Below are 12742 nucleotides of genomic sequence, written 5' to 3' on the forward strand. Positions count from 1 at the left end.
TTTACAATACATAATAATATCTTTATTTACTACACGTACATGAAAGCCGCTTGTTGTGCTGAGCATTTCGGGCAAATTAGGTCAGTTTTGTCCCAGGATGCGACCCACACCATTCGACTAACACACAGGTACCCATTTTATACTGATAGAGGGACAGGGACAGCAGGCGTCTTATGGAAACACGTCCCTAATGTTTTCCAGCCGTACCAGAGATACGAACTCGGCTAGCGATCAAGCTACTTACTCTTTCTTTTACGCGCATTGAGGCAGAGGGAGCTAGGCTTATAGGATGCAGAGATACCTTCCTCAAATATGGCGCAGCGACCGAACCACATTTAATTTATGATTTTTCCATACTGCAATGTACTTTATCTGTTCCTGCCTTTAGAGTTTAGAGGTATAGACAACCGTCTAGTGTAGCATCTCAAATGCTTCTCTTATGTTGGCTAACTCAATAGCACACTAGACATGTTCAGATAACTTCAGGGTTCCTTTCAAAGATTGCATAATTGTCAACATGCCAACTTTAATGTCAGGTAACAGTGGGTACAAACAACGTGTAATGTGGCCAAGGTAGGATGGGACTACGACTAGTGAGCCTAGTAGGTTTGGCCGGGATTTTTGTTTTATAGGTGCAGCATATTTCTTGTACCATTGATTAAGGAATTCCGAGAAAACCGGTTAGCTGTACTGTCACGGTTTGTTTTTGTATTTTTTTTTTTTTTGGGGGGGGGGGGAGGGGCAAGTTTATACCATAGATGAGTTTGGTTTAAGTGCTCTAATGTTTACCTGTAGGGCCTTAGTGTGCAGAGGCCTGTTTAAGTTTTGGGAGAGTACTTGTCCAGCCTGCAGGTTGAGCAGCCTGCAGAAGGAGGAATGTCATGGAGCCTCTTTGTTTATAAATATTTGTTTTTTTACCCACTAGTAGGAGTGTCCTACTGAGTTAATGTACTGGGTTAAGGTGAACTGGAGTGTGGTGATGTTGGTTGTAGTGTAGATTATATATATATATATATATATATATATATATATATATATATATATACACACACTTTTGTATTGGCGAGTTTTTGTGTCCTTCCTCATAACACACTGACCATTTAAATTTATGGTTAATAATTTGTATGAAGGCACAAGCTGGTGGTTGAGTGGTTTCTTTTTCTATTTTAAATAATATAAATGGCCTTAGACTAGGAGTCACGACTTATTTACGTTACGTAGCCAAAAAGCGTAATAACAAAGTTCATCTGAACTGATGTTTGCACGTCTGGAGAGACAACTAGTGAATGTATTTCACTGAATAACCGTATCTTAGTGCGGAAACTATCGATGTGGCACAAGACTAACAATTACACATAATAAATTAGCATTACACACAAAGTTATTTAAACTTGTATTCCAGCATAAAGGCGCACAGTCTTTGCAAGATACGACTCCCTCTCAACCTACAGTTTCGATAATCTGTGGTCAAATTTATCATATCGTAAGGGAAAACTAAGTAAAATTAACCTCTACTAATGTTATTCATATGGCTCGTTGAATGTTAGGATCATTAAGGTATTTAATACTTATAACCAACAAGTACACTATAATCCCCAACATAAGATCAATTTTAGATCATTATTCATTGAAAATTTTACATAGGCCTCTGCTTCGATCCCACAGAGCAAGGAGAGTATAGGTAAATCTGCTTACCCAGCAAAAAAAAATATTTATCACCTGGGTGATAACCGAGTGTTGTGGGTTACATCCTGGGAAAAATTACTATGTAGATTTGTACTAAAACTTGAGACCTGCTGAAGTATGTGAATGGTGAGGGGAAAGGTATCTGCCCACTCAATATATCTACTGATGTGTTTTATTATAATCTATTTAAGGCTCTAAACCAGAAAGGGCCATTTAGCGCTACTGATATGGAAAAAAATGCACATTCAGGCGTGAAATGTGTACTAAGTGTACTTACACACCTCAGAGTGTATATAGTATATGTCGAATATTTTCTAGCGAGGGTGTGGGTTGTTCTAGAAGCATTAGGCGGGCGGCTACCTGGCAGGCCGCCCAGGTGGTGGTGGTGGTGGTGGTGGTGGTGGTGGTGGTGGTGGTGGTGGTGGTGGTGGTGGTGGTGGTGGTGGCGGCGGCGGCGATGGAGGAAGGGGGAAGGAGATGCGTGTAAGAGGGTGATGGTGGTGTGGGTGTGGTTGTGAAGGGGATAATTGGTGGTTAAGATTGGTGACGTTAGTAGTGTATGGTTGGGGTGGGGGAAGGTAATGTTGGCGGCGTCGGGAATGGGTATAGTAGTATTAGGGGAAGGGGTGGCACCGTGCCCAACCCAGCACCTGCTCGCGGGAAGGACCTGACCTCAATATGTAGATGCCATTCTAGAAACCCAAGGTCATGTTATAGAGCGCTCATGAAGGGGGGGGGAGGAAGGAGGGGATTCTGTCCAAGAGCCATCCTGCAGGGAACTTCCTCCCTTAACATGACCATGACCTCGATAATGTCATAACGCACACGCACACAAAAAGCAATCTACCCCACCCTAATTGTCGCAAAGAAAACAATTCCATAATAGTAACTGGGAGATCACTGGCAACGTACTTGATCCGTCTTGGTTAAGCTTCACCAAGCATAGTCTTGGAACACCATTCAACTGGAGAAATTCTGGCCCATTCACTACCACCCGATTTATAACAAAACTTGACGTATGCATTCCCATTTTCATAATCATAATAGTAAATATATAACAATGATGTGTCCCTCCATTTTTATATTCTTATAATTAATAGGCAACTATAGAAACGGCACGTCAGGAACCACCATTATTGTTACATGTATATACTAACGTATATGAATGAGTGAAACTCCCGAGTACCGTCATAGAAGCGAAGACGTTGTGTAGTTTTAAAAATAGGTTGGATAATACACGAGTGGGTGTGAGCCGGACCTGACTAGCTTGTGCTACTAGGTCGGATGCCGTGCTCCTCCCTTAAGTGAATGTGACTGACCTGCCTAGATCAAGGCATTGGCTTAAGCCGGTGGGAGAATGGGCCAGTAAGCCTGCTGCAGTATTCCTTCTTTCTTATGTTCTTAAACCCGTCAGGGGGCAGTACAACGCCTGAAGAACGGGAAGCAATTATCACATTTAACCTAAGGGAGACCAGTGTTCCAGTTAATAAAAAATTTTACGTCCTTTAGTTTTTAGCAAATTTGGCTTGGTATAAAAGTTAATGCGATTACAATTACTACGTAATCAAAATAATTATTTAATTAAATTTAGTCGTTGTGAAGCAGAATCAGAAAATTTTATAATTAGCTTTGCGTTGAATATTTCTCTTCATTATTATGTATTAAGCGAGAATGGAATTCCCGGAACATTTATCAGTACAATGAAGCCAGAGGTCGGGTTATGTTAGGAAACCACATAATAAAATGCAAAGTATATACGCCAAGAACTATATGTCTGAATGTATACACACCGAAAATTTTCAATGTATACATGGCCAGAACTATCTCGATGAATCTACACAAGAACTAGTCTAGCAATGAGTCAGTCCTAACTATATTAGGAATTCAAGGCTACTTGACGGTTATTAACTAGGCTAATTAATACCTATAATCGTCGCAGGCGGAGCGTGGTAGGGAGGGAGGGAAGGAGGGTACATAGAACAGGTAAACTTAAGCTGAAGGTTTTTCGGAAGCTCAACAATCAAATATAACTAGCGGTCACTGCTGTATTCCCGCATTCCATAAGCCTAGCCCCCTCTACTTCAATGCTAGGAAAAGGAATGATGCAGGGTAATAAAGTTCTAGGGGTCAAAAACACAGTAATCAAGTTCAGTCTAAGAAAAAAAGACATCAGTTCCTTGGAACAAGAGAATCTCACCAGCATGAAGAAATCTACCTTAAGGAATAATAATAATTCCGTATTACTATTACATTCTTTCTGGGAGCCATAAATCCGTAGAGGCCATACAGCTACTGAGGCTAAGGGAGGCATGCAGGTTCGGCCTAAGCCAAGAGGCAAAGAAATTCCTTGAGAGGACTTTCCTACATTGGCAGCTTTACCTGGCCGAGCTGTCTTGCTCGGTCAGGTAAAGCTCTATCACTATTTGGAAAGAGTCCTCAGGATTTTAATCTTAATTTACTTTAAGTATTTGTTGCTTCATTACTGGTAGACATAATACTATCAGAATACCCACGATAAGTATTTAAAAATGCTGTAACACTGAATCTTTTGCAAGTGCGTAGCCTAGACTTGCTCACAGGTGAGGGCCCACGAGAGGTCAGTGGTAAGTGGAGTTAAATGAAGAGTAGTGGGAAAGAGGAAGAACTACAGAGAAAAAGAGCCGGGGTTACACCCAGCAGCTAGGTTTTGTTAGGTTCTTTAAGAAACAAGACGGGTGTTTACTGATACGGACTTGCACGTAAAATGACCTGCCACTGGAGCTTTTGATCAACCGACCAAGGCCTTCCACTGGCTTACCGGTCCACCCCTTTAAAAATAATGCTAGTCAAAGCTAAGCGCTAAACTCTCAAGGGTTATACAGAGCTTCAAAAATTAAAATTAGCAGCAAGAGTTGTGGCATCAGATTATACGTTTCACTTCTAGCAGTTCATGACAGGTCAGGTTCAAAAAGACCAGACCTGACAGGCGAGGCAGACAAAAAGGATAAGTGGGCAAGGTACTGTCGCTGTCGCTATCACGCGCGCGTGCTCTCTTCGACGGCTATGGTAGAGGCGTGGACGGGGTTACAAGACCAAGATGGTGTTAGCATAGAAAAACAATGTTTAACCCTTAAACTGTCCAAACGTAGATCTACGTTTTTTCAACATTTGAAAGCATGTAAAAAGAGTAATTTTTTTTTTTTACATTGGAAAACTTGTAAAAAAAAACTTTGATCTACTTTTTTTTGCTATACTATTTGAAAATATCTAAAGAATCGTAGATCTACTTTGGGAGCACTACGCACGTGAACAGATCTGCTTGGACAGTTTAAGGGTTAAAGTTCACCATGTAGACTGCAAGAAGCATGCATTACAAATAATAAAAATTTATGATTTACTAAGAGATATTATCTAAACTTTAATAAATACTAACAATATTCGATTTTAGTTATACCAATAATATATATATTATATATATCTATATATATATAATATATATATATATATATATTATATATAATATACACACACACACACGTATGAAGCAGGGAACAACCTTGGCCAAAACTTTCGTCACAGTATACTTCTGTTATTCATACGAGAGAGAAAAAACAAATCTAAATTAACAGAACGTCATCGTGCCTCAGGGCAATTGAAATTAAACACTCTCCTCAATCCTATACAGAATATTAAGATATAATCTAGCACTGGTATCGAGCAATGTGTGCTGCCAGTGACAAAGTTGACTATAGGATGACACGATGTCCAAGGACAAACAATTTATACTGTTGGTATACAATGCCATTTCATACATTCTAAGTGCTTCCCATTATCCAGGCACTGTATGTTCCTTAGCGTATTAACGCCTCCCCATAATAATACATCCATGCCAAAACCCCGCCCCTGCGGACGCACAAGACACCTGTAAAAAAGGAAAAAAATTACGGGGCGTAAAAATTTTACGTTCCAAGCTCTTACGCAAATTAGTCATCTTGTCATTTCTTCAGGCCGTTCCAGTTTGACAACGAATTTAACTCCATGCCTATATCAAAAAATATGTTATTCGCTTAGCCGTCTGAAGGTGTTCAGCAGCAGCAGCTCCTCTCTTACCACTCTCCTGTACCTGTGTTTGAAATATCTTTTATATAGTAAAGGCTGTCGAGCTCACTACTAGCTGTGTACAGAGGGCCAGTTTCCGAGCCTGCTATTTAGCTGTTTATGGTGTTCCAGCTATTTAACCTGCTACTCAGGGAATGAGCTCTAGATTCAGGCTTACTGCTTGTAAGTTAAGCGTTGCGCTTCTGCTGTTTGACCTCTTACACAACTCTTTCAGCTACTGAAGTTAATGTTGCTGAACCTGCAACTTAACTGTTTAAGGGAGTCTAACCCAAGCTTCTGGGTAGGGGCTGCTGTACTCTGAGTAGCTTGAGATCTGCTCATTTTTAGCCAACTACTTACCAGCTATATTTGAGGACGTTGAGCTCTAGATTATAGGTTTGCTGCTCACCTAGCAGTGTCTGATGGTTAATCATAGCCGCAAAGCCAGCTACTTCCCTGCTACACCTACACCACTTCAATCTCACTTTCTTCCCGTACCCCTCTCAACCATTACTCTCACCCCAACTACACGAACATTCACCTCAGATTACCCTCCACATCTCTACATATCTAAATAAAATTCACTCCCATACATTCCAATCATTCTATATTCTTAAAACTCACTCCAGTAGTTCCAGAATTCATTCATTATTGCATCTTCCATTTCTTTACTAACATGATGGGGGAAAATGTGTTAAGAGGTACACAAACATCCTTAAAATTTGTTTTTACAAAGCTCACTTAATATTTCAGTCTTCCGCTTAGCAAGACGTGCTAATGTTGAAAGTTTGAAGCTGACCAGATAGATAAGGCATTCTTCAGTTACCGCACAGAATCCAAAATTTAGATTTTAGTAGCAATATTAGCAAATGTGGACCTACACAGCCTGAACTTACAGAGTATAATAGTTCATCAAATGCATCACCATTATTCGTTTGAAGCCGATGTGAAGAGGCATTCCTTAGCTACTGGATGGAAATCAATAACACAGTTTACCTCATAAAATGGGGAAACAGACTTATTAAAGCCCAGTAGCAAGGAAAATTATCCGTTCAGGACGACGCCAGACGAGGCATTCTCCGGTTATCACAAAATCCAATAATGCTAGTTTTTTTCTAACTGTTTCTGTATTGGCAAATTTGTACCAACACAAACAATGTTATACAATGCATCGGCGTTTAATGATTTAAGCCATTCAAATAATTAAGAACGAAGATCACGAGAAAAAATACCACACCATTTTAAAAATTAAACTTGCAAATTAGCACCAACCAGTAAAATTATCCCAAGTCTCTAAGTAGGATATGCAAATGTTTAAAGTATGAAACTGATCAGAAGTAGTTTCCTAAAATTATAGCAGAAACCAAATCCCGGAATGAGTAATTTAACAATGACAGTAGAGTGCCCACACATGCAAACTGCATGAATCTTTTAGTTACAGTACACAAGCTTTGAAAATTTTAAGCCCATCACTTGAAGATATTCTCGAAAAGTGTAATTCAATGTCCCAAAAACTTGTGCCATATTTTTTTTTTTTTAATTTTAAAGGAAGAACTAAACTGAGAATCTTATGTCATAAACAGCGAGTTTTCAACACTTCTCAAGTTTGCCTCTAACAGGTTGATTCTACATCAGATTCTCAAGAATTCTAAATTATTATTCCATTTCAAGCAAAATTTTTACGACAACATTGGCAAATTAGCACTTGCACAGCCCAAAATTAGAACTTTTTTCAGTATGACAGTTTGAGGCCGATCAGAGGAAGCATTCTCCTGTTATTGCATAGAAAAGAACGTTAAATAAAATTGGCAAATTAAAACTTAGACAGCTCAAAACGAATATTAAACTTACTTTTACTAAACCTTATCAACAGAGGCATCTCCCACTTTTGCTTTGAATCTAATGACCAAGTTTTAATGTTTAACTATGATAGTAAATTATAAAATTTGCATCTAAATTTACTTGGTACTATGTTGTATTAAGATGCATACCCCATTAATGACTGAAACTCTTCAAAACAGGAATATTAAAATATATTTAGCGTAAGTGGGGGGGGGGGAATTCTATTTTATATAAAAAAAAGGCAAATGTGTACCTACACATTTTATCCGTCAAATTACGACACTTATTTTTTTTAGTGTTTGAAAGCCAAACAGAAGAGGCTTTTAAAAGTTATGACCCATTCCACGAAACTCTGAATGGGTTACGAAACTTTGCTCATATGGCACCTGCATGTGCCACTGATTGCCTGAATCCTTCCCTCTGGTACGGTAAACCAGCATTGAAAATCTGAAGCCGATCTGATAAGGCGTTCGTTAAGTTATTAATGTTAAAAAAAATCAGGTAACCATTTAAACTTAATACTTTGTGGACACCGGATTATGGGGAAGCGCTAAATCATTAAGGGCTTACAGATCCTGTGAAATACAGGGTAATCAGGTTTAATCCAAGGAAAGGGAGGGTTGCCCCCAAATCTCTGGTCAAAACACTAATCCAGCATCAAGCTACACCTAGGCTTTAGTTTCTTCAACCCCTCTACACTAAATTTTTATTCTTACGCTAAATACACAACAGGATGAAGTACACTGCTCAGATTTAGTATATTCAATTAGTATTTCAAGTTGCAATATTTACAAAGCTTTCTGTAATTGTGCGCTTCTAATTTACTTTTCCTGTTCAAGTGCTGACATTTCTGGTTATTTTGTGTCTGCATCAATTTCCAAAGGCTCAGGATAACGGGGATAAAACTTTGTAATTTAATTTAATTTATATTTAATTGGGCATAAATTAGTTAACACGTCACCAAACATTTCGTCATAGCAAGTTTTGAATAATTTAATTAGTCATTAGTTATAAAAATCAGGAAAGTTAACTTCTCCACCAGATACGCTGTACCACATTACAAGGTGCACAAACTGAGAAGACAATTTTCACACCGCAAACAAAAAAAATCTTACTATTTAAGCCATAAAGTCACAGGTCAAATAGCGTCACTACTCTGGTTCCATTTATTTTCTAAGGAACATCTGGTATAGCACAGGAATAAACGATCGGAGGCAAGTCTCAATTCCCATTCGTTGGGTGCCGCACTGAGGGAGTCTTACTAGCTGCCTTGCACAGATGAAGGCACTGGCAGGTAATGGTAGTGGCACTAATGGTAGTAATAGACAATTGCTCGAGAGAAAGGGAGTGTATGTGTATGTTTTTCCCCTCAGTGTGTGTGAGGGGATTGGGTTGGCACGAGCAGCAGCAGATCACGACTGAGGGGGAGAATGCTTCACCCCCCGCCCTACTTCCTCCTCTGGCTCACGCACCTCTCCTCCAGAACTCACCAGAATGTCCTTATTTATAACCTCAATTCACCATCACCATACACGCGCACTAACTCAAACTTTCTCCCTTATAAATGACGAATGTATCACCAATTCCAAGGCAAACAGAAGGCTCTAACGAGAATTGCAGATCAAATTGATGTTGGCTTGTGGTGTACCAACCCGCGGCTGCATCATGTCCTCAATTTAGACACATTTGCGCCACCACTCTGGAATTCTCAACTTTATGGTGAAACTAATTTTTCCACCTTGAGCCACTTGGCCACAATAAACACAAACGGGTGAGCTATGTTAAATTAGAAATTGTGTTAAAAAGACTTGTGTTCCTCAAGCTGTCACAAGCAACTAAACACCGAATAACAATTCAGTTTACATATTTGTGGACTGGGGCTTCAGGCTCTGCCACAGGGTATACATACTGAAGTGTATATACTGTCTTTTGACGATTATAACTTCTTAGTTAACAGACTAGTCTACTTTAATCTTTATTAGAGAAGAAAAGTGTTCTATGTTAGTGTACATGTTAACTGCAATAGCCAACTTGCAGTCGATAGACTTCATTCCTAACAAAGTTACTTTAGGCTAAGTTACGAGAACTTTTTTCATATATAATAAGATTTAATAAAACAGCAGTGTGATGCTACCCTACTCTATATTATAGTTAAATAGGGGTAATAAAGTTTTATTTCCGTTATAAGCTTCATACAGGATGGAATTCATACATCAGGTAATTAAACGTAGCCTGACCTGACTAGGTTAGGGCATTGGCTTAAACCGGTAGGAGAATTGGTCCTGCCTCGCATGGGCCAGTAGGAATGCTGAAGTGTTCCTTCTTTATGTTCTTATGAGTTAGATAACTTTAGTAAGGCAATAGCATCTTAATGTATTCCAATATAGGCTCAGTAGCTATGGTAGCTTCACAAGCTTCGTTCCAGCAAAGCTAGAGACCTGGAGTTACTATCACACATTAATTAACCTTAGGATGGATTCTCTCAGACAGATGAAATTGAATTTATACATATATTACAGACAAAAACAAATATATACCTATCAATATATACCACTGAGTGGTTTGTGTGGGGAAGTGGGGGTGAAGGGGAAGTGGGGGTGAAGGGGAAGTGGGGGTGAAGGGGAAGTGGGGGTGAAGGGGAAGTGGGGGTGAAGGGGAGGTGGGGTTAGTATACAGTCATAACTGCTGCGGAAACCATAACGCTGATGCACACCATTACCCTAGCCCGAGGTGTTAGTAAGCTGCACTAGCCCGAGGTGTTAATCAGCTGCACTAGCACCACCTCCACACCTGTCAACTCTAACCTACTTTCAACAGTCTCAGCCCTCACCTGGCCAACATACTCGCACTTCTCTTCACTGATCAGGTATCTATATTCTGTACGGAGTTTTCACCATGTAGTTAGTCTCATGGGTGAAATAATGGAAGTCTATTATTGTTATAATCAAGGGGGAGCGCGAAACTCAACGGATTATGCACTACTTGTGGAGGGGGGGGGGAAGGTATTCAGGCTTAATTCAGAGAACCGGAGCACAGATCCAATTCCCTAGATCAAGAGCCCCTCACCAACATCAATGAACCATCCCCGCGGGGAAGAACTATTAAAACGTCGTACACTGACAATGTTGGTGTTTTCTTTTCATGATCATTCAAGTTAGCAGGCAAATCCTGTTCATTTGTATTCATTATACCTTTAAAGTGCTTCTTAGTATGCATTACTCATCCAATATATCTTTTCCAAGCACTCTTCAGAAAGCAGATTAGAATTCTTACGTTACTGTACATTTTTATGGTTACTAAACTGCCTGCAGCAGGAGGCTGCGTACCAATTTTCCCTGTAAATCAGAGACGGACATATCAAGTCTTAATTAAAATTTCGCTCGGTGGGAGCTTTATAAAGCTCTCGCCGAACGAAACTTATATTTAATTGAGGTTTGTTCTGTGTCAGATGTATGCCACGTGTCGGCTTATTGCCTATTTTCAAACCCTTTTTTTCTTTCATATAATTGTAAGACAGGATTTTTTTCAAGTTAGGTTAGGTAAGGTTTGTCAGGAAACAGGACAAGCGTGACGCAGGTCTTGTCAGATTATGACCAGCCGTTGGAGCTTTTGGTCATCTGATCGAGGCATTCAGCTGGCTTACCGGTCCACCCTTTTAAAAATTATGGTCATAGTTATAACTACTTCCTTTAAGCTACGTTATTTGTACACACAACTCGCACATAGAAGAGGAGCTTACGACGACGTTTCGGTCCGAGTCGGACCGAAACGTCGTCGTAAGCTTCTCTCTTCTATGTGCGGGTTATTTGTGTATCGTTCCAGTTACGGTATTGTGCCTTTTTTTTTTTATTTAGGTTATTTGTGTGTGAACACAGTACAGATGTCAAAAAAATCTTAAAGGGGAAGCTTAATGTCCGAGCACATAAATTAACACGATTAGTAGAATTTTAATGTGGAAGAGTTTAATTCAGGCCTATCCGAGATAATTATAAAGAAGCGCTAAATCCATCAGGGTCATACAGCGCTGCCGAGAGAACAAGAGCTAATGGTGTTGCAATTAGTGAATGGGAAAATTGTGGGACAGAAACCAGGATGTATTACTGCTTAAATTTAGGACACGTGTAGTTCAGAATAAGAGTGGAATTTAAGAGGTAGTCAAGTGTGTCATGTGGTGAGGTGTTGGAAAATCCTTAAAGTGTAAATGGAAATTGTTCGGGTAACTGTGTAAACGTTATTGTGAATGGTTCAGTAGGAGAGACTGATGTAGATTGAAAAGTATCCTTGGTTATGTTCATTAAGAGATTTCGTAAGAGGACCTACGTTTTTCAGGAAAAGATTACACGATTTAAATACAATGAGCGTGGTCTGCCATCACTGACATTACCTGGCTTTGTAAGTTCTCATTATCTATCCTGATTTTCTGGCCTTTTCTGCATTTATCCTATTGGGGCCTGATAGGTCATCCCACATCATTATTCCCATGTTACACGTTACTATCGTTTTATAAAAGACAGGAAGACTGTCTTATGTATCGCTTAGTTCATTTTTTCAGTATTAAAGTAGTTGAAATCTTGTTAACTTTTTTTTTTTCATTGCCCATTGAAAGACGTTAGGAAAAAAGTGTGCAACACAGTACGACGCTTTCCATTTTCCCATTTCTTCTTGAATTAGACTTCCATTAAGGTCCCTGTCAGTGCCGAGTAGCACAAGATTTTACCCTTCCAAGACCCGTGGAGTCTCACAATGTATATCTCTTCTAACCCTAATGCGAACATTAATAGTACAACATTACGCCGTAAAAAAAAAAAAAGCCAATGTGTACTCTGGAAGAGTTCAGTTTCAGAGTACTTACTTAAACTGCCTCAACAGTTGCTGTAAAACCTAGTATGTGCTTTGACTAAATTTTATTATAATTTATATAGATAACTTAATGCTATTTGTAATTAACAAACCAGAATATCCAGAAAGAATTATTTCTTTAATAACAGCTTCCATATACAAGGAAAGAAAACTATAATTACTGGTGGGTCAGTTGTAAGTGTAAAGTGCAAGCAGATTAACTTGAAGCAAATTCCTACCTCCGCTCTCTTCCTCTAACTTTGATCAAAGTGGAAGTACTTTGATAAAGACAAAGTTC

General features: G+C 39.3%; 1 non-coding gene across 1 annotated transcript in view; it reads right to left on the bottom strand.

Annotated features, from left to right (window-relative positions):
• The window catches only part of LOC128698198 (BAG domain-containing protein starvin), a 23163-nt gene extending 13918 nt beyond the window's left edge, over positions 1-9245 (bottom strand). The window contains exon 1 of the transcript XR_011391487.1: positions 8721-9245. This is a non-coding gene — a transcript (BAG domain-containing protein starvin). The remainder of the gene's footprint in view (positions 1-8720) is intronic.
• Between the last annotated feature and the right edge of the window lie 3497 nt (positions 9246-12742).

This window comes from Cherax quadricarinatus, unplaced genomic scaffold (assembly GCF_038502225.1).
Source record: "Cherax quadricarinatus isolate ZL_2023a unplaced genomic scaffold, ASM3850222v1 Contig2690, whole genome shotgun sequence".
NCBI lineage: Eukaryota > Metazoa > Arthropoda > Malacostraca > Decapoda > Parastacidae > Cherax > Cherax quadricarinatus.